At 41.7% G+C, this 19,116-nt stretch overlaps 1 protein-coding gene across 13 annotated transcripts in view; it reads left to right on the forward strand.

Annotated features, from left to right (window-relative positions):
- The window catches only part of FUT8 (fucosyltransferase 8), a 395,429-nt gene that overhangs the window by 57,140 nt on the left and 319,173 nt on the right, over positions 1 to 19,116 (forward strand). For 6 of the 13 annotated variants that reach the window (XM_063596242.1, XM_063596241.1, XM_063596239.1 and 3 more), the window contains exon 1: positions 7,710 to 12,614. The exons of 2 other annotated variants lie outside the window; for them this stretch is intronic. The gene's annotated coding sequence lies outside the window, so the exon portion shown is untranslated. Of the gene's footprint in view, positions 1 to 7,709; positions 12,615 to 13,185; positions 13,846 to 19,116 lie in introns of those variants that run through there. 5 more of the 13 variants (XM_063596246.1, XM_063596248.1, XM_063596243.1 and 2 more) reach the window with 4 other exon arrangements.

The raw sequence follows: 19,116 nt of genomic DNA on the forward strand, positions 1-19,116 counted from the left end.
AACAGACCACTGACCAATGAGAATTTTGCCATATTGGTGAACATCAGCCCTGACAAACAGCCCAGGACACTTGAAATCCAAGGCCATGAATGTTCATAGGTCTTAGACTTTCATGAAAATCCAGATTTTTAATATTAGACTTAGTTGTTGGATCACTTGCCATTTGGTGAAAAAAATATGGTCATCACAGGCACAGTTACATGGTAGGAGGTGGCAAATGCATTCCTTGTAAGTTGCAGAGGAAAGTTAATCACGCATAGTTTTGTGTTAGAGGGACATGGAATATTAAAGGTAAAAGGACTGCATGGATTATTTTATAGGGTAAGAATATTCTTCATCTTTAAAATAAGGCCAAGGAAGGAAAAAGTTAATTAGATTTCTTCTATTATTTAGGAATGGGGACATAAGCTTGTATAAGGTTTCCTATGATATTTTAAAAACAGCTATTTTAAAAGCTATTAAAACTTCATTGGAAACCATTTGCAAGATCTAATAACATGTAAAGACAAAACTTCTTTCATTTAGTCTGTTGTAATAAAATCTACTTTCTTCATTCATTCATTCACTCATCCACTTACTCAATAACTGTTCATTGAACATTTCCCACAGGCCAAGCACTGTTCTAGACACTGGGGATATCATGGTCAACCCATCTGATTCCAGAATTTTTAAAAATATATTTTGCTATTTTGTACATGAAATATGGAACCTGAAAGAGTGAATAGAACATTGGGTTTAGGATTGGAAGACCTGAATTCTAAATGCAGTTATCACAAGCATAAACTATTTTTCTTTTTCTTTTGTTTTCATACCCTTCATGTGGCATCCAGTCAACCATAAACTATATCAATGGTATCAAATAACTATTCAACCATGCCCCAAATCTCATTAATCTTTAGTTACTTTTTTACCCAATCATCAAGTTCTTCAAAATTTTTGAAATTTGCCTTCTGCCATCCATTCCATTATTCTCGATATTTCTTAAGTTGTTATCCAGAGCTATACCTCATATGGGTGTGTATGTCATGTACCACAAGTGGCAGAGACATTAGTGTCCATCAAATATCCATATACTCCTCTATATTTCCCTGTTAATTCCCTGTTAGTCTTCCCTGTTGGTTCAGGGGTATACGACTTCTGTTGCCATTATTTATATAAACTCTTTACTTCAACACATGATAGCATTAGCTTTTGATAAACCTACTCGGAGATTAGCTTTCCAAATGGCTGTCTCAAGGCTGGGTGTGGTGGCTCACACCTATAATCCCAGCACTTTGGGAGGTTTGGGAGGGAGGATTGCTTGAGCCTAGGAGTTCAAGACCAGCCTGGGCAACATAGAGAGACGCTGTCTCTACAAAAAAATTAAAAATTAGCCAGGCTTGGTGGTGTGCACCTGTGGTTCCAGCCACTTGGAAGGCTCAGGTGAGAGGACTGCTTGAGCCTGGGAGGTTGAGGCTGCAGTGAGCCAGGATCGTGCCACTGCACTCCAGCCTGGGCAACAGTGGGAGACCCTGTCTCAAAAAAAAAGGGCTGTCTTTCTTATATGAAGACAGTTTTGTACCATTATCATACCACTTTCACCTTTTTGCTATTTTTAAAAGAAGCCATGAGGGTTGCACTTATATAACTCATAACTTCTCCTGAGCCCACCTTTTATCAGACCAATGTAAGGGAGGCTGAGTCAGTTGGTGAGAAGCTACATGGTGTAAAGATGAGCTCCAAAAGCCCACTTGACTTCATAAACAGAACCAAATCCAACAATTATTGGAAACAACACACGGGGGAATTTGCAAAAACCAATATGAGGACTGACGCTGAACTGAATTGCTAAGTACTGGGAATAGAAGGAGGGAATGGTAAGATCTATGAGTGAATATTGGAGAGATTAGGAGAATTGCAGAAAATTGAAGGAGAAAGCAAGGGAAAAAAGTATAGCAGGGTACCAAAGATGTCAGCCAGTTCCTGTGTTTGCTACACCCATGTCCATAGCCCTTGCTGAAGGGGTAGCCACCACCACCTTGAAGTAGTTTGGACCAAAGTAACACCGGATTCAAGGCCAGAAGACCTATGACATGGCTTGGAAGAAAGAGATATGCAGGCCCAACAAGACTTCCTTCTCTGGAGAATGTGTAATAGGAAACTGAGAATTTGCAAGTTAAGATAGTATCTATGCCGTAAGGAAGATGAAATTATAAGGGATCCAAAATTATAAGGGAGCAGTAACCAAAAGGTAGAATAAAGAATAAAAAGGCTGGGCATGGTGGCTCACACTTGTAATCCCAACACTTTGGAAGGCCAAGCTGGGCAGATCACTTGAGGCCAGGAGTTCGAGACCAGTCTGGCCAACATGATGAAACCCCATCTCTACTAAAAATACAAAAAAATTTGTGGTGGTGTACACCTGTAATCCCAGCTACTGGGGAGGTTGAGGCATAAGAATCACTTGAACTCGGGAGACAGAGGTTGCAGTGAGCCAAGATTCTGCCACTGCACTCCCTCCAGCCTGGGTGACAGAGTGAGACCCTGTCTAAAAAAAAAAAAAAAAAAAAAAAAAAAGGGATTGAGTTGGTAGTGAGAGAAGAGGAGGAAAAGGAATGCCATGGGGAATGCGGAAACGTGAGAGAAATGGAGGCGCAGCTTTTTAGGTGCCTCAGTATCCGACAGTGTTTCAGCTCTGGGGTAAGTCTCAGTTCTTGTGTTTTTAAACAAGCCCCTCTTTCTTTGAAGTAAACTGAGTGATTCCTGGGTCCTTGCACTTTAAAGAGCTCAAGTAAGTTGCATAGTCTTCTCAGCCCTTTGATATGTGAGTGTAGGAGCCCAAAAGATGGAGTGTGATTTTTTTTTTTTTTTTTTTTTTTGAGAATGGGTCTTGTTCTGTCGCACAGGCTGGAATGCTGTGCATGAACACAGCTCTCTGCAGCCTCAACCTTGGGCTCAAGTTATCCTCCCACCTCAGCCTACAAAGTAGCTAGGACCACAGGCATGCACCATCATGCCCAGCTAATTAAAAAAAAAATTCTGGGGCTGGGCGTGGTGGCTCACACCTGTAATCCCAGCACTTTGGAAGGCCGAGGCGGGTGGATCACAAGGTCAGGAGATCGAGACCATCTTGGCTAACACGGTGAAACCCCGTCTCTACTAAAAATACAAAAAATTAGCTGGGCGTGGTGGCAGGCGCCTGTAGTCGCAGCTACTTGGGAGGCTGAGGCAGGAGAATGGCATGAACTCGGGAGGCGGCTTGCAGTGAGCCGAGATCATGCCACTGCACTCCAGCCTGGGTGACAGAGTGCGACTCCGTCTAAAGAAAAAAAAATTGTAGAGATGGGGGTCTTGCCATGTTGCCTATGCTGGTCTCCAACTCCTGGGCTCAAACAATCTCCTGCCTCAGCCTCTTAAAGTGCTGGGATTTTACGTGTGAGCCACTGTGCCCGCCTGGAGTATATTTTAAACTAAATGATCAGTCTTGAAATAAATACAAGTTAACCCCACTTGACCTCTATCTATGTAGGTTTATAAGTCTACTTGTAAATCACACCAGCACAATTTATAGGGAGTTGTTTTTAGAACCTTTACTCCTTGCTTTAAATACCAACAGTTGTGTTATAGCATGTACTGCAGAACTGAAATGACATTCAGACTTTGGTCTAGGAAAGCTTGTCAATCACTTCTTTCTTCTGCTTCCTTAGATTCTGTTTTCATGTTACCTTGATTTTGGATTTAGATCAGATAATTATAGGGTCTGCAAAGGCTTGCTTTAGTTTAGGATTTTTGTAGAGCCATAAATGGCTAATATTTATGGTGTACTTCAGTGTCAGGCTCTGTTCTTAGGAGTATTATATGTAATAACTTATTTAATACTAACAACAACCCTATGATGTAGATACTATTATTATTCCTACTTTACAGATATGAAAAAATGAGACAGAGAGTTTTAAAGTTTCCCAAGGTCTCACAGCTATTAATTGGTGAGCAAGGATTCAAATATAGTTAGAATCAACATTCTGAACCATGATTTTATATGGCCTTGTTCCCATGGAAACTAGAAGATCCTGACTAACCAGAGGTTATGTTTCTCAATCCTGTTGGCAGTTATATTGCAATGAAAATTAATTAACTCATTCAATAAATATGCTACATGGTGGGGATCAAGACAGATAGGCAGGATCTCTGCTTTCAAGAGGGCCTCTGGTTTTTCAGACTTTTGTCAGTTTGGTTAGAGTTAGTGTTTTCCCATCAGACTCTAATTTGCCCTTGGGTTAACATATAAGGTAGAATTTTTGCCTCTGAAAAGCTGAACATTGGAACTTTAGTGACTTTAGCAAGGTTTATTCTTGCTGGAACAAGTATTTATATCATACTGATAGTGGTTAATTTTTTTTTTTTTTGGCTGCAATTTTTCCTTATGACCTTGCTCCTACCCATCCTTCCCCAGATTGTCTATTTTTGGATTTTTAATTTTTAAAATATAATAATATGTACTTGTTTCTGTAATAGTTCTTTCAAGATCCTTTCTAGATTTGTTTCTTTTTCTTTTCTTTTTTTTTGAGATGGAGTTTTGCTCTTCTTGCCCAGGCTGGAGTGCAATGGCATGGTCTCGGCTCAGTGCAACCTCCACCTCCTGGGTTCAAGTGATTCTCCTGCCTCAACCTCTTGAGTAGCTGGGATTACAGGCGCTAGTAGAGACAGGGTTTCACCATGTTGGTCAGGCTGGTCTTGAACTCCTGACCTCAGGTGATCCACCCGCCTTAGCCTCCCAAAGTGCTGGGATTACAGGTGTGAGCCACTGTGCGGGGCCAGATTTGTTTGTTTGTTTTTCTTTGAGACAGAGTCTCACTCTGTTGTCCAGGCTGGAGTGCAGTGGTGTGATCTCGGCTCACGGCAACCTCTGCCTCCTGAGTTCAAATGATTCTCCTGTCTCAGCCTCCCGAGTAGGTGGGATTACAGGCGCCCACCATAGCGCCCAGCTAATTTTTTTGTATTTTTAGTAGAGATGGGGTTTTGCCATCTTGGCCAGGCTGGTCTCGAACTCCTGACCTTGTGATTCACCCACCTCGGCCTCCCAAAGTGCTGGGATTACAGGTGTGAGCCACTGCACCCAGCGTTGTTTCTTTTTTTTTTTTTTTTTTTTTTTGAGACAGAGTCTTGCTCTGTCGCCAGGCTGGAGTGCAGTGGCGCAATCTCAGCTCACTGCAACCTCTGCCTCCCGGGTCAAGCAATTCCCCTGCCTCAGCCTCCCAAGTAGCTGGGATTACAGGCATGTGCCACCACACCCAGCTAATTTTTTGTATTTTAGTAGAGACGGGGTTTCACCATGTTGGTCAAGATGGTCTCGATCTCTTGACCTCGTGATCTGCCTGCCTCAGCCTCCCCAAGTGCTGGGATTACAGGCGTGAGCTGCTGCACCCGGCGCCGGCCTTGCTTCTTTTTATACAGCCTTATTGATCCAGCCTAACTCAATATAGTTTATTAAATTGCAATGGTATTGTATCAATAGTATCAGAATTTATTAAACTGCAATGGTATTATTGTATCAATAGTATTAGAATTAGTGGCATATAACAGTAAAACCTAGATAATAGTGGCTTAAATAAAACAGCAGCTTACACAAAATAATTTTGGAAATGAGCAATCCAGGATTGGCGTGGAGGCTTGACAAAGTTGTCAAGGAGCCAGCTCCCTCCCAGTCACTATTATGTTATTCCCAGGGTACAGCTATCCTCCTCATGGTCCAAGATGGCTGAAAGGGCTCCAGTCATCACATCATCATGCCTCAGGTAATAGGATGGAGAGAAGCGATAAGAAGGGTGCATCTCCTTCATTTTCATGATTTTTTAAAAAAATGTAAGCACTGCACAATATTTCTGCTTAGATCTCAATAGGCAGAATTTAGTCATGCGGCCACATCCATTGCAGGGGAGACTAGGAAAAGTAAGATTTTAGTTGAGTTCCAATAGGACTATCCAGAAATGGGGATTTGTGATTATGGAAAAATGAGAAAAGATATAGGAAGGTAAATCTGAAGTGTCTTCTACTGGGAGCTTACATATAGTTAGTATCTTATAAAAATTTGTTGATTCACTTTCATAAACTTGATGGTCATATTCTTAGTGGTATCATCCAGGTCATTAATGAAAAGTAATACATCTAAAAATTTTTCCTCTTCTTATTTTTTTACTTTATGATAATAGAGCATATTATTGCATTAATTGCATCTACAATAAACCTACCTGGAAATAGCTTAGGCAAGATGGAAACAATATTGGAAGGATACAGAGAAAGCCTAGAAAGAGAGGAGCCTAAGCAGAAGAAAAGGCAGAAATTCAACTACTGGTCAGCAAAACCTGGAACTGAGAATTCCAGTATAAGGATACTTCTGTCTTCTCTGCTTCCTCTTTCCACTGACTTTATTCTCTAATGCAGAATGGGTTTCTCCACTTGGCAAATGACTAATGACTTCTCCCAGATTTTATATCTAGGTGAGGCCTGAGATAATCTCTCTTCTCACATCTATAAACATTCTGGAGGAATGGGTTCATTGTCCCATCTTGGGTCAGGTGTCCCCTTCTTGACCAATTAGGTGTGGGCAATGGACAGCGGTCACACAGCTCTCGCTGCCATCATGATAAAAATGTGGGCATGAGAGCAGTAGTTCCTATAGGAAAGGTGGGTGCTGGCCACACACTAATATAGGTATACGTTAAAATTATATGAGATGATAAAATACAGGTCGATGGTCTGAATTAAATGAATGGTAAAGGAGAACAGGATCTATCCTAATGCATAAAAATGGTTTAGCTATGAATAAACATCATTTAATAGGGCTGCAATGTATACAACATTTACTATATGTCAAGAATTGTACTAAGTGCTTTTTGTATGTTGAGTCATTTATTTTATACAACCCCATGAGCTAGGGGACATCATCCCTTCTTATAGATGGAAAAACCAGAGCTCAGAGAGGTTAAGTAACTTGCCCAAGGTCAGATTGTTACTGAGCACTGTTTAATGTGCATAGAGGCCAATGGCCAATACCATGGCACTGGCTTTTGAGAAAATAAAAGCTTTATTGCAAGTCAACTGCAAGGAGACAGGAAGATATGCTCAACTCTGTCTCCCTGTGCAGGGCTTGTTTTCTTTTTCTTTTCTTTTCTTTTCCTCTCTCGCTCTCTCTCTTTCTCTCTTTCTTTCTGAGATGGAGTCTCGCTCTGTTGCCCAGGCTGGAGTGCAGTAGCAATAATCTCGGCTCACTGCAACCTCCTTCTCCTGGGTTCAAATGATTCTCCTGCCTGAGCCTTCCAAGTAGCTGAGATTAAAGGTGCCCACTACCACGCCCAGCTAATTTTTGTATTTTTTTAGTAGAGACAGGGTTTCACCATGTTGGCCAGGCTGGTCTTGAACTCCTGGCCTCAAGTAATCTGCCCACATCGGCCTCCCAAAGTGCTGGGATTATAGGTGTGAGCCACAGCGCCTGGCCTGGGCCAGGTTTTATAAGCATAAAGTAATGAGATGTGATCTGATTGGATCTTGCAATGAGGTGATGCTGGGAGGTATGATTTGATTGGATCCTGCCATGGGGTGATGCCAAGCTTGATACGATTAGATCCTGGATCCTACAATGTGGTGTCCCCTTCTTAATTCAGTCCTCACTCCTCAGTCAGAGCACTTAGGTTCCCGCTGTGGTTGCAGACTCGGTTCATCTGGGCATGTTCAGGTTAGGTGACCTTCAAACTGGGGGGCCATTGGTAACTGAAAAACAACTCACAACTTTGTTACATAAAAGTTGAACCAGATTGGTGTGATGTGGTTACAAAATAGCTAGTAAGTCTAAGAGTAATATACTGGCTCAATACTTCTCTATCCTAAGTTGGAAACTATGGTCAATTTTGATGAAGAAATTATTAGCTATTTCCCTACTTCAATTTTGCCATACCAAAGCTATATGAACTTGATAAACCTTGTAATGTCTTACAAGGTTTTAATCTCTTCATCTGTAAGAAGATTGGATTGAATCAAATTACTCTCTCTCCTTGTTAATACAGATAATACTTTTTTTCTGAAGGCAAGAGTATGATCTATTACATTAAAATGTTTTTAATGTATCCAATATATTTAAAAAAATAGAGACAGTGGTCTTGCTATGGTTGCCCAGCCTGGTCTTGAACTCCTGGCCTCAAGTGATCCTCCCACCTTGGCTTCCCAAAATGTTGAGGTGAAGGTATGAGCCATCATTGCTAGCTATATCCAATATGTTTTAGTGCTTCTTGAGACATATCTGTGTTAGGAACTGAGATGAAATTAAAGATATACAAGATAGAGTTTTTGCTTACAGTGTTATGGTGGGAACAAACAAACATAATTATTATTTTGTAGAATTAATAGTCCAGGAAAGAATAGTTTTCAGGAGTGGTATGACCACAGCTCAATCAAATCTGCAAGGGTTTTCTATCTGTCTGCCATCGCCAGTAGGTTGACTTCATTTTCAGGTTAGTTCCTCTTGCAAGATTGCTGCCAATGGCAATCTGGGTTACAGGTTGACTCGCTCATATCTGGCAGGAAAGAGAGAACTCCTTCCCCCAGATATGGACTGAAAATCCCTTCCTTCAGTCTGATTGGGCCAGTTTATCCTGGTCCTAATGGTTTTCAAGTGTATCAATTAGAATAGTCTAGGACTATTCTAATTCTAGCATATTCTAGTCTAGCATAACCTAGATGCTAGGTCATACTGCATTGAAAAATGCCCCCAAATCTCAGTGGCTTAAACTACAAAGGTGTATTTCTTATTAAAACCAGATGAAAATGGGAGGCAGGCTGCTCTACTTTGTCCTTTTTTTTGGAAGTTAAGCCGAGAGAGGCTTTACCGATACTTTCAAGATAATACTGGTCTTGAGTCTGGGGAAGAGTAAACACTGTAAGGACTTATGCTGGCCATGAACTGTTCTACCTGGAATTGACACATACCACTTCTGCCCACAACCCACTACAGACTGGTGGCTATAGCTAGTCAGTCACATGGTCCAGCCCAACTGCAAGGGGAGGAGGGTATCTGGGGGTGGGTGTGGAAAAATATAATCTTTTTGTATGTCTGGAAAGAGAGAGTAAGCATGATAAATCTCCTACCATATTAGGGAACCCATTTACTGGCTAATTGAGTTGCCTTTCTGTAGTTGGAGTTTTGGGTGGTTACCTAAAGAATTGGCAGATGAAAACAAAAATAAACAGCCCTATTAATAAGGAAGGACGGGAGTGAATGTTGAATTAGAAATCAATAGTGTGAACTATATGCTGCTTTATCCCAGTGGAGAAGACAGAAATTTCAGCCATGGAGGCAAGTCATAGGGAGGGATAGTCTGGCTAGTTTCATCAGTCTTTAAATCAATCACTTCATTTACTCTTCTAATGGGAAAGATTTGCTCTGGCTTTTTAATGAGTAGGTATAGAGTTTGTTTAAGGAGCTGGCTCAAAAGTGACTTAAAACACATTGAATTTGAAAATATAGATTCTTAGCTACTCAGGAGGCTGAGGCAAGAGTACAGCTTGAGGCCAGGAGTTCAAGACGAGCCTTGGCAACATTCTGTGACCTTGTCTCTAAAAAATAAAAATGAAAATATAGACTTTTTTCCCCTATATTTCATTTTTGTAGTTATTGTCAATGGTGTGTCAAGTTGGCTAGATTTATAGTTTTAGAACTGACGAACAACTAAAACTTACCTAGTCCAACCCTTTTATTTTACAAATGAGAAAACTGAGGCCCAGATGGGTAAAATGATTATCTCAAGGTCACCCCTTCTTGCTCTTGGCAATAACAATGCTGCCCTTTGGATGACTTCCTGGAAAATCGGATCCTGTAAGTGAAATGTAGCTAGAGCAACAATTATAAAACAACGAGAACAATTAACAATTATTCAGAATGCTTCCATGGCTGACAGTCAGTTGGTACACGTTGGTAGAGATAGAAAAATTTGTAAACTATTTGGTAAGTAGCTTATGCTAAGCCTTCTGAGTGCCTCAACCCCTTGCTGGAACTCCACAGATCTCCCCACCGTAATAATAGGATCCACCTCAAAGGTTTGATTTGAGAATTAAATGGTGGAGGTAAAGAGTCTTGCATGGGGCCTGGTGCTCAGCACTATTACACTTTGGCTATTATTTTTATTACAGTCATAATAAAATGGTAGTAAATTTCAAACCAGTTTCTACATGAATGTTCACAACTTAGGAAATGTGATAGCATTCACGTTCATTAACTTTGATCTAGCTAATCTCGCAATAAAATGGCCACTCATGTACTCACTTTAACTTTCATTTTGATCTTTTCCATAGTCTAAGGGATGATTCCTTCTTGCCCCACACCCAAGTCCCCATAGCTCTAGCTGATGGTTAAGAATTTGACCGAGGCTATATACAAGAAAACAATGCACCGACAAGGCCCTGTTAGTTGTTAGTATAACAGATCATAACGATTGTTCTGTCTAATCTTTTGTTGAACAGAACTTGTCTTTAACTTTTGGGATAAGCAAAGATGGGTCCAAAACCTAGTTTGGTGAGGGAGGGGTGGAGTAAGAGGTGGAGTACCTGTACTTACTTAAGCAACTATTACAAACTGGCAGTGATGAGCAGCAGAGGCAAGCAGTTGGGAGAAGAGAATGAGAGAGCGCAGCAACAGGGTGGGACCTGCAGCTTGTGGAAAAATGCTTTTGACACAGATACTTTCTGATGGCCAGTGATGTTTAGAACCTTTTGGGGGATTCCTTCTCTCTCAGAATTTAACCTGGCAAGAGAACGACTGAGTTCTAGGAATTTTCTTCTCTGGAGAGAGTAAAATAAATGTATTTTTTAAAAGCTGGGACTGTTGTCCACACTGAGAAGAGGCAGGGTATAAAATTCCCTTTCATAAGTGAATTTCCTGGAAATTCATGATTGGCTTGGAACTTAATGTGTAAAGACTTGTTCTCAAATATCAGTTGTTTGACAGAGACCTCCAGTTTTAGGATGGCAGCTAAATCCTGAGCCTGCCTTGGAAAGGGTTTTGATAATAATGTTCCATCACAGGTGGAGAAGCACATTGATTCAACAAAGCAGACTTCAAAATCACTGAAGAATTAGTTTCTGAGTGTATTCAAGAGATACCAAAGTTATTTGTTATTTTAACGTATATTATACTGTTCTATACAAATGCACCAAATCCTGGGCAAAACATTCCTAGGACAGGTTTTTTTTTTTTCAGTTGGAAGGAGGTAGGGAAAATAAGTGCTTTAATTCCTAGGATTTTGGAAGTAAAAATGGAACACCAGACAAAAATGGAATTTTTAGGCAAATGTAAAGCTTTGTACTTGGATATCTCAAAGTATTATACAGTGTAAACTATCATGATTATTAACCAACTAGAAGTAGTTCTTTTTTGAAAATTTTATTTTTAATTTTAGACATGAGGGTCTTGCTATGTTGCCCAGGCTGAAGTGGCCACTGACAGGCACGATGTGGCACTGCAGCCTGGAACTCTTGGGCTTAAGTGATCCTTCCTGCTTCTTCTATCTTAAAAAAAAAAAAGTTACGCTTGCTTGTTAAAATATTTTTAAAATGCTGTGTTTAAACTAAGAAGTAAATATCCACCCCACCTCTGACTTCTAAAAATTATCTAAAGTATGACTGATAAGATTTTTACCTTTAATCCCACATAAGCCTAAAATTTGTGTTCATTTCCAACAACCAAAGTGTGTCACTTTTACACCAGAATTTTGTCCTGCTTATACGTTTAGTACAGAAATCTCATGGGAGAGAGCATCCATGCATTTACAAATTGTTATTGAATTATTTTATGGAATGATGACACCCAAACTGAGCTAGAACATAATTCTGGCTCTGCTAGTACATCTTCTGTGTGATCTTGGACAAGTCACTCTACTTTCAATTTTCTTTTCTCACAGGGAGATAATCATAAAAACGACTGTAAAGTACAGCATTTCATAGAGTGCTTTTTGTTTAAAGAGCTGACAATAAATACGAGTCACAAGGTCTAGGAAAGCCTCCCTCAGAACCTGAGCTGCTTGAGGACAAGGGATTTTCTTTTGAATCAGCAGTACCTTATTTGTGTATCTGTGATAGAGTTCCTGATACATAAGAAGGTCTCAATAAATGTGAATTTATGAATATTAGGCAGATTGCAACCTTGACAGGCCACTGCCTCTTAAATCTCCTTTTTGTGATCTTTTAATATTTAACATCTAAAAGGCCGCCGCTACTTGCTTTGGGATAAGTATCCCCGGTATGTACTTTAAAATGCCCAAGCCTAGAGAAATGATTCTTGTCTTAAGGGCACCATTTCGCTCTCCCACCGTAAAGCGCCCCAGGCTTGGGATCTGGGTCCCAAGGCTACAGGGAAGAGTTTGGAACGGGAAGCTCATCTTCCGGCCCTCTGATTGGCCGGCTCGCACTCCACTCACGCGGCGCGCGGCTCTGATTGGCCCCGGCGGCACCCCTCGTCCCGCGACTACTTTGTGTGCTGGGGCGGCGCGCTCAGGTCCTCCCGCTCAGCTGGCGGTCTGGGCTGCTCTGGGGCAGCCCTTCGGTCCACTGCTCTGCATCGCGGGCGCCGGGAATTTTCCGAGTCCGAGCGGGTAGGACGCATCCTAGGGCAAAGCCTCTCCCCTCTCCCCGTGCTGTTCTCTTTCCCGTACTAAATAAACTTCCGCCTCAGAGGGGCTGTCGCAGTCGCGGGTCGGGAGAGGCCGGGCATCGAACTCAGGCCCTCGTGTGTGTGTGTGTGGGGGGTCTTTCTCTTCGAGTGAATGTGGAAACAGCTCTTACAAGATAAAGTAGGGCTTCGCTGAGTCTCCTGGGGGAGCGATGCCATTGTAGGATCGCGCTGGAAGCAGCAGTCAAGCGGCCAAATGCGGGCTGCAGGGGCTGAGCAGCAGCAGCGCGCACCCCTAAAAGTAGCAAGGAGCCAGCCTCAAAACCTCTAGTGCGGGTGCCCCCTAGGGCCGCCGACTGAGCTGGCACGGGCCGGTCCATTCCCCGCGCTGTAGGGAGCACAGCATTCTCTGGAGGCCGGTCTCCTCCCGGGATCCAGGATCCGCTCGCGCCCCGCTCAGCCTCCGGCCTTCAGGCGGTAGAGGGCGGCCTACGCCTGTGTGCGAGCCGGCGCCGGCGTGCGCAGCCGCTGCCCTGCTGGAACTGTGCCGTCCCGCTGTGGCCCGCGGCTCTGCTCGGCGGTGGATGCTGCTGCTACGCTCTCCACCGGCGCAGCGAGGAAGGGGGCGGGGAGAAGCCCTGGCACATGCCAGGGTCGCCGTAGGTGGCAGCGGCCGGCGCATGCGCGCCCTCTCCCAGAAGCCAGGAACGCCGAGGGGCGCGCGCCCCCATTCGCGCGCGCACGCCGGCGCTGGCCGAGGCTTCCCCGCCTGCGCTCGTTGTCAGAGCCGCTCCGGCGCGTGCGCGCGTTATCTCCGGCCGACCCGAGGAGCCGGTTCCCTCCGCTCCAGGCCCCCTCACCATCCCGCCCCCGCCGCCTGGCCCCAGCCGACCCGTCCCTTCCTCTCCCCGCGGAATGGGGCCGGCACTGCTCAGGGTCGCGCGCCCTGGACCCGGCTCGCTCTCGGTCTCGCGCTGTCAGCGACTGCCCGGCTCGCGCCGCCTCGCGCTCTGCCTCAGTCAGTGGCGCCGAAGGCTCCGTTAAGCGGCGGCGGCGGTTCCTGTTTCCGTTTCTTCCTCTCCGTTCGGTCGGGAGTAGCATCCTCCACTCAGCCACCCTTCCCACTCCCCCAGCGTGGGGCAGCTGCGGCTGAGGGCTGTGGCTTTGGCAGCTGCGACGGGGAGCGGCGGAGACCGCCTCTGCTCCCGCCTGGGGTAAGGGGGCGTTTTGGGAGCCGGGCCCCGCGCGCCTCGGGGTCTTGGGCTGGGCTGGGCTGCGCGCGGGATCTGAGGAGGCTCCGCGGCTGTCCCTGCTCGTTTCCCCGGGCGACCCCCGGGCCTGTTGCTGCAACTGCTGCCGGTTAACCAGCGGCTCTCGGAAAAGTGGGGAGGGACCCCCCGGGACGCTCTGGCGGATGCCTTGGCGCAGCCCCGGGGGCGCGGGCAGAGGGTGAGGGGCGCCCGCCTCTCCAGCCGGGACGCGGAGCTGCGCCGCTGCTGCCCTCCGCATCGCGCATCCTTGCCTAGGGCAGGGTCCAAAGCCTAGGGAAGGAGAAGGGTTGGGGGCGGGGGTGGGAGGTGTCCGTCGTTTCCCCTCCACACCTACCTTCCCTTCGTCAGCAGCTCGGTCCCTGGAGTCGCGGTTTGTGGGGAGGAAGATGCCCGTGCGTTATGGGCTCTCTCTCAGTGCTGCTCGGGCTAGAAAGCAGGGAGTGGACCCGCACAAAGATCCGCGAGGGACTGATGCAGGGCAGTTAAAGGCTTGAGTGCAGCTGTACTCCCTTTTGATGTGCAAATGACGAGCGGGCGGCTTTTGAGTATCAACTTATTTGGGAAGGTTAAATGAGTCCATATTTATCAGTTCTAGGAGGTTTGTCCTGCGGGATTGAGTGGGCTGTCGGGTGCAGCACCTGTTCTTTCTTCACAGTGGGGATTGCAATCTTCAGAGCCGCAGTGTATTTCTTAAGTGGCAGTGTCATGCTTAGGGTTTGTCCCGGATGAGCTTTTATTTTAGCATTTTGCCGTATAATATAGATTGAGGCCTTGGTTAAAGGCACGGACAGGTGGTGTTTTTTCCTTCCTATGTTTTAATTATTCACAGTTTATTTAAACCCACTCAGGAAGGTGGACCCAGAAAAGCCAAATTCTCCAGTACATAACCCCAAATTTCAACGTTTTGCGGAACAAATTCAATACAAGTTTTGTGTCAGTTTAGAGTTAAACGCATCTCAAGTAACTGACTTAACTGGCTTGCCTCTATGAAAACTGTAGGCAGATTTCATTATAGTTTTTTTTTTTTTCTTGTTATTCCGGCGGTTAGGTGCATGTTTATTTTCTTGATTAAATTTACATTCTATGTTTTATGACTAATTCTTTAAATAGGGGCATCACATAGAAAGTATTTTAGGAGAGAAATTATTTAAGCACTACAGTATATCAGATATATGAGAAATAATGGAGTTGTAGTCTCTGCTCTTTAAAATAACTGTAAAAACATCTTAAAACCCTATGCCAAATAATAAGGCCCTGTACCTTGCTGTCCTTGTGAAATCTGCTATGTGTATAGAAAATCTTAATTACTTGATTTATAAATACTACGGTAGTATTGAAAAGGTGGGAATTCAAGCATTTGTAATTGTGATTTCACAGGTTTAGTGTGTAAAAAATGCAGGGAGTTAGAGATGAATAGGCTATAAGACACGTACAAAGACATGGATTTTCTTTTTGCTGCCTTATAAATTGAGAATTCTATTTGAATTCAAGAGCTGAACAGCTGGAATGAAACTTGTATAGATTGCAGAAACAGATGCAAAAATGTATCTTTGGTCAAGTTGTGAGTTAACTTGAAGAGTGTCTTGTGTAATAGGATAGTGATTCAAAATAATTTCCATAAAGTACGGCCTTATATAGGTTATATTTTGAGGATATTTTTGAATTTAAAAAGTCACCTGAAGTTGTTTTCCTACAAATCAGTTCTGTTTAAGACGTATAGAATCGAAAAAAACAAAACAAAACAGTAATTCTGATTACATCCTGCATTGTTTTGTTGCAAATTCTTACCAGTTATTTTTACGCAATTGGAGTGTCCTTAAAAGTGGTGAATCTTAAAATTTGCTAGTGGATTGGAAAAACCTGTTAACTTATTATTATTTTTAAAAATGCTGTTATATTAGTACATTGGTCTGGAGGGGGAGCTAGTGCCAAAGCAAAGTATAGCTTAATAGCTGTTTGAACTTTTAAAACACCCAAAACCAGATTTTTATGACCAAAAGAAACATAAACTTTTAATTAAAAGAGTACGAAATTGATGTGGGCATATATATGTACATAGTTATTTGTGGAGTGAATATATTGTGTATTACAAATTAGTTTAAAGAAGTCTTTTCATGAGCTGCAATAATGGAAAGCTAAATGCTTAAAGATTTATTGGATTTCTCATTTTAAAATCTCTAAAATGTATCCCTAAACTTAGAGTATGTTATAGTATTTTCTTAACCTTCTTGTCCTGTTCATCAGAATCTAAGGCATGTATTCTTGACCCATTGTACATGTTGTGTGTTCTTAAATTTTGTTTTTATAATAGCTACAATCCTAAAATTTCAAAAACGAAGCTTCAAGTAGAATCTTATATGGGCGAAGGTATTAATTGTGTGGTAAGCTACGTATTTATCAAAAGTAGATGTAATTCCTTTTTTTTTTTTTTAAAGTAGAGATAATTCCAATAAAAAAATGGACCTTTTAGACATCTGGAGAACAGTATCCCCAGGTCACTTAACCCTTATCTCCTGCAGTATAATGCAGTGAGTCCAGCTGATCTACCAAATTGAATGTGTGCCTTTGAATACGAAGCAGTTGTTTTGTGGCCTGTGGCATTTCATTTAGGTTTCTAAGCTGTAATAAATTAGTATGTTAATTTACTTCTTTCCATTCACATATTCTTTAAATCCAAGCCTAGAGACTGATAATTATATGTATATTAAAATCATTGGAATATTGGTTTTTTTGCAGATAGTGTTTGGGCTGTTTATTATCCATAGCTCTTCATTATGTAAATAGAATCTCAATGCTGATAAAGTAAATAGATTCTTCCATTTCATTAATGGTTATTTTTGATTTATGATAAACTGCATTTAATAAATCTCTTGATTTAGTTAAATGGTGGATACATCATTTCATATTATAGCAAATTGATAAATATAAAAGAAAGTTTTACAATCATAAGAGTAAATATTTAAAAAAACTTGAATAAGTTACTTTACTAAACATAAAATTAAGATTTTTGAACAACTCTGAAACTAAAAGTATTACTATTATGGTACTTTTTTTTTTTTTCCCCCAATAGAGATGTGATCTTGCTGTTTTGTCCAGGTTGGCCTTGAACTCCTGGGCTCAAGCGATCCTCCTACCTCAGTCTCTTGAGTAGCTGGGACTATAGGCATGTGCTACCACAGCCAGCTTTATTATAGTACTTTTGTACCCTGCATCAATGCTGCTTCTGTTGATACTTTTCAAAGGAGATATCAACTTCTGGTCTTCAACAGTAGTGTAGCATCCTCTTATTGATTCTCTGGCTCATATTTCACTACCATATAGTATGGAGTTTCTTTCTTGGAGTTTGAATTTTTTTACATTGCAGCTTGTTATAGTGAAACAATTAAACTATTTAAAAGTAAAAGATATTTACGACTGATTTTTAAAGAACCTGTAAAAAAATCCCCAACAGAAGAATATTATATGGGGATGTGTAGATTTAACATTTTATTTTCTTTAATTTTTTTTTTTTTTTTTGAGATTGGGATTGGGGGTTGTCTCTCTATGTTGCCCAGGTTGGAGTGCAGTAGTGGCGTGATCATGGCTCACTGCAGCCTTGAACTCCCTGGTTCAAGCCATTCTCCCGCCTTAGCCTCTGGAGTATCTGGGATTATGGGTGCATGCCACCATGCGTGGCTAATTATTTTTTAATATTTGTAGAGATGAGACCTTGGTATGTTGCCCAGGTTTGTCTTGAACTCCTGGGGTCAAGTGGTCCTCACACCTTGGCCTCCTAAAATGCTGAGATTACAGGCGTGAGTCACTGTACCCGGCTCCTTTATTTTATTAAAAAGATTTTTGTTTGTTTGTTTCTAAGTTTAAAAGACAGGGTCTTAACATGTTGCGCAGGCTGGTCTTGAATTCCTGGCCTCAAGTGATCATCCCACCTTGGCCTCCCACAGGCGTGAGCTACCGTGCTTGGTCGTAAGATTTTTAAAAAATGGATTAGTTTCAAATCTCAACTTCTCTTTCTTTCAACATTCTAATCTCCTGGCATTTTTTCCTTTCCCCAGCTACCCCCCATCATCCAACAGTCTTCCATTTGGAATAATGGGAAATCAAACCAATAAAGTTAATCTTACCACCCACCAGGCAAAGGTTTTTCTTAATCTCTACAATATTCTGAACATAAAACCCATATAAACTTTATATGATACTACATATTTTCCTTTTAATGGAGGAAGAGCAAATGGGACCTATGGAATTATGCCGTATTTGTCAATATAAGGGTTACTTTTGTACTCTTACTGAAAGCAGAGTTATAGGGCTAATTTCATTTAAATTTTCTTACCCATCTACTTTAAAAAAATACCTCTTTGTGGTAGTCTTTTTTTTGGTCAGAAAATGACAATGTGAAGGAGAAATACGTTTTGAATTTATAAATCTTCTTTTAATTAACAAATTATACCAATATAAGGGTAGTGTTATTGTGGTTCAAATTTGCCTTTGCTATTCTGCCTTTTCTTCGATAGTGATTGTATAGTTATACTATAACTTCTTCATCGAAGCACTGGAATAAAAGAAAAACTTTTAAAGATCACTACGAAATGCTCACTGTATTTGTTGTATTTTATAACTTGGGTTTTTAAAATTTATTTTTCCGTAAACTGAATAAATATGAAAATGAACTTGAAAGATCTTGTCACAGCCTTGATGACTGGTCAGAATAAAGTTCACATTATAAAATAATAAAACATTGATAATAATCTTAGATGAAAATGGAAAATTAAGCTAATGTTTATTTTAGAACCTGAGTAATGAGTTTATATCATGTAGCAATGAGGCACATGAAGACGGTTAGAATTAGTTTTTCTAATGAATAAACTTCATGATATAAACTTGAAAGTGCAGAAATGCTATAACTTTCTGATTGTAAACTTGAACAAAAGTAAAATGAAAATGGGAGAGTCCTCTTAATTACCTTTAACGTATAACTAAAATGAACCTGTGTATCTGTCTAAGTGTTATTTGATCAAGACTTTCAATGGACAATGAATGAGTTTTAAGTTTTTATCAATGTTGTGACTGATTTTTCTATAATATCCCTTAAATGAGATATCAAATTCTAATAATATCTAGAACCAGATTAAATTTGGTTAGAGTATAAACAATATTTACAAACCATCAAAACTATAATAAAAGCATTGTAATGTTATTTAATGACTTAAGTCAACA

Source organism: Pan paniscus, chromosome 15 (assembly GCF_029289425.2).
Source record: "Pan paniscus chromosome 15, NHGRI_mPanPan1-v2.0_pri, whole genome shotgun sequence".
NCBI lineage: Eukaryota > Metazoa > Chordata > Mammalia > Primates > Hominidae > Pan > Pan paniscus.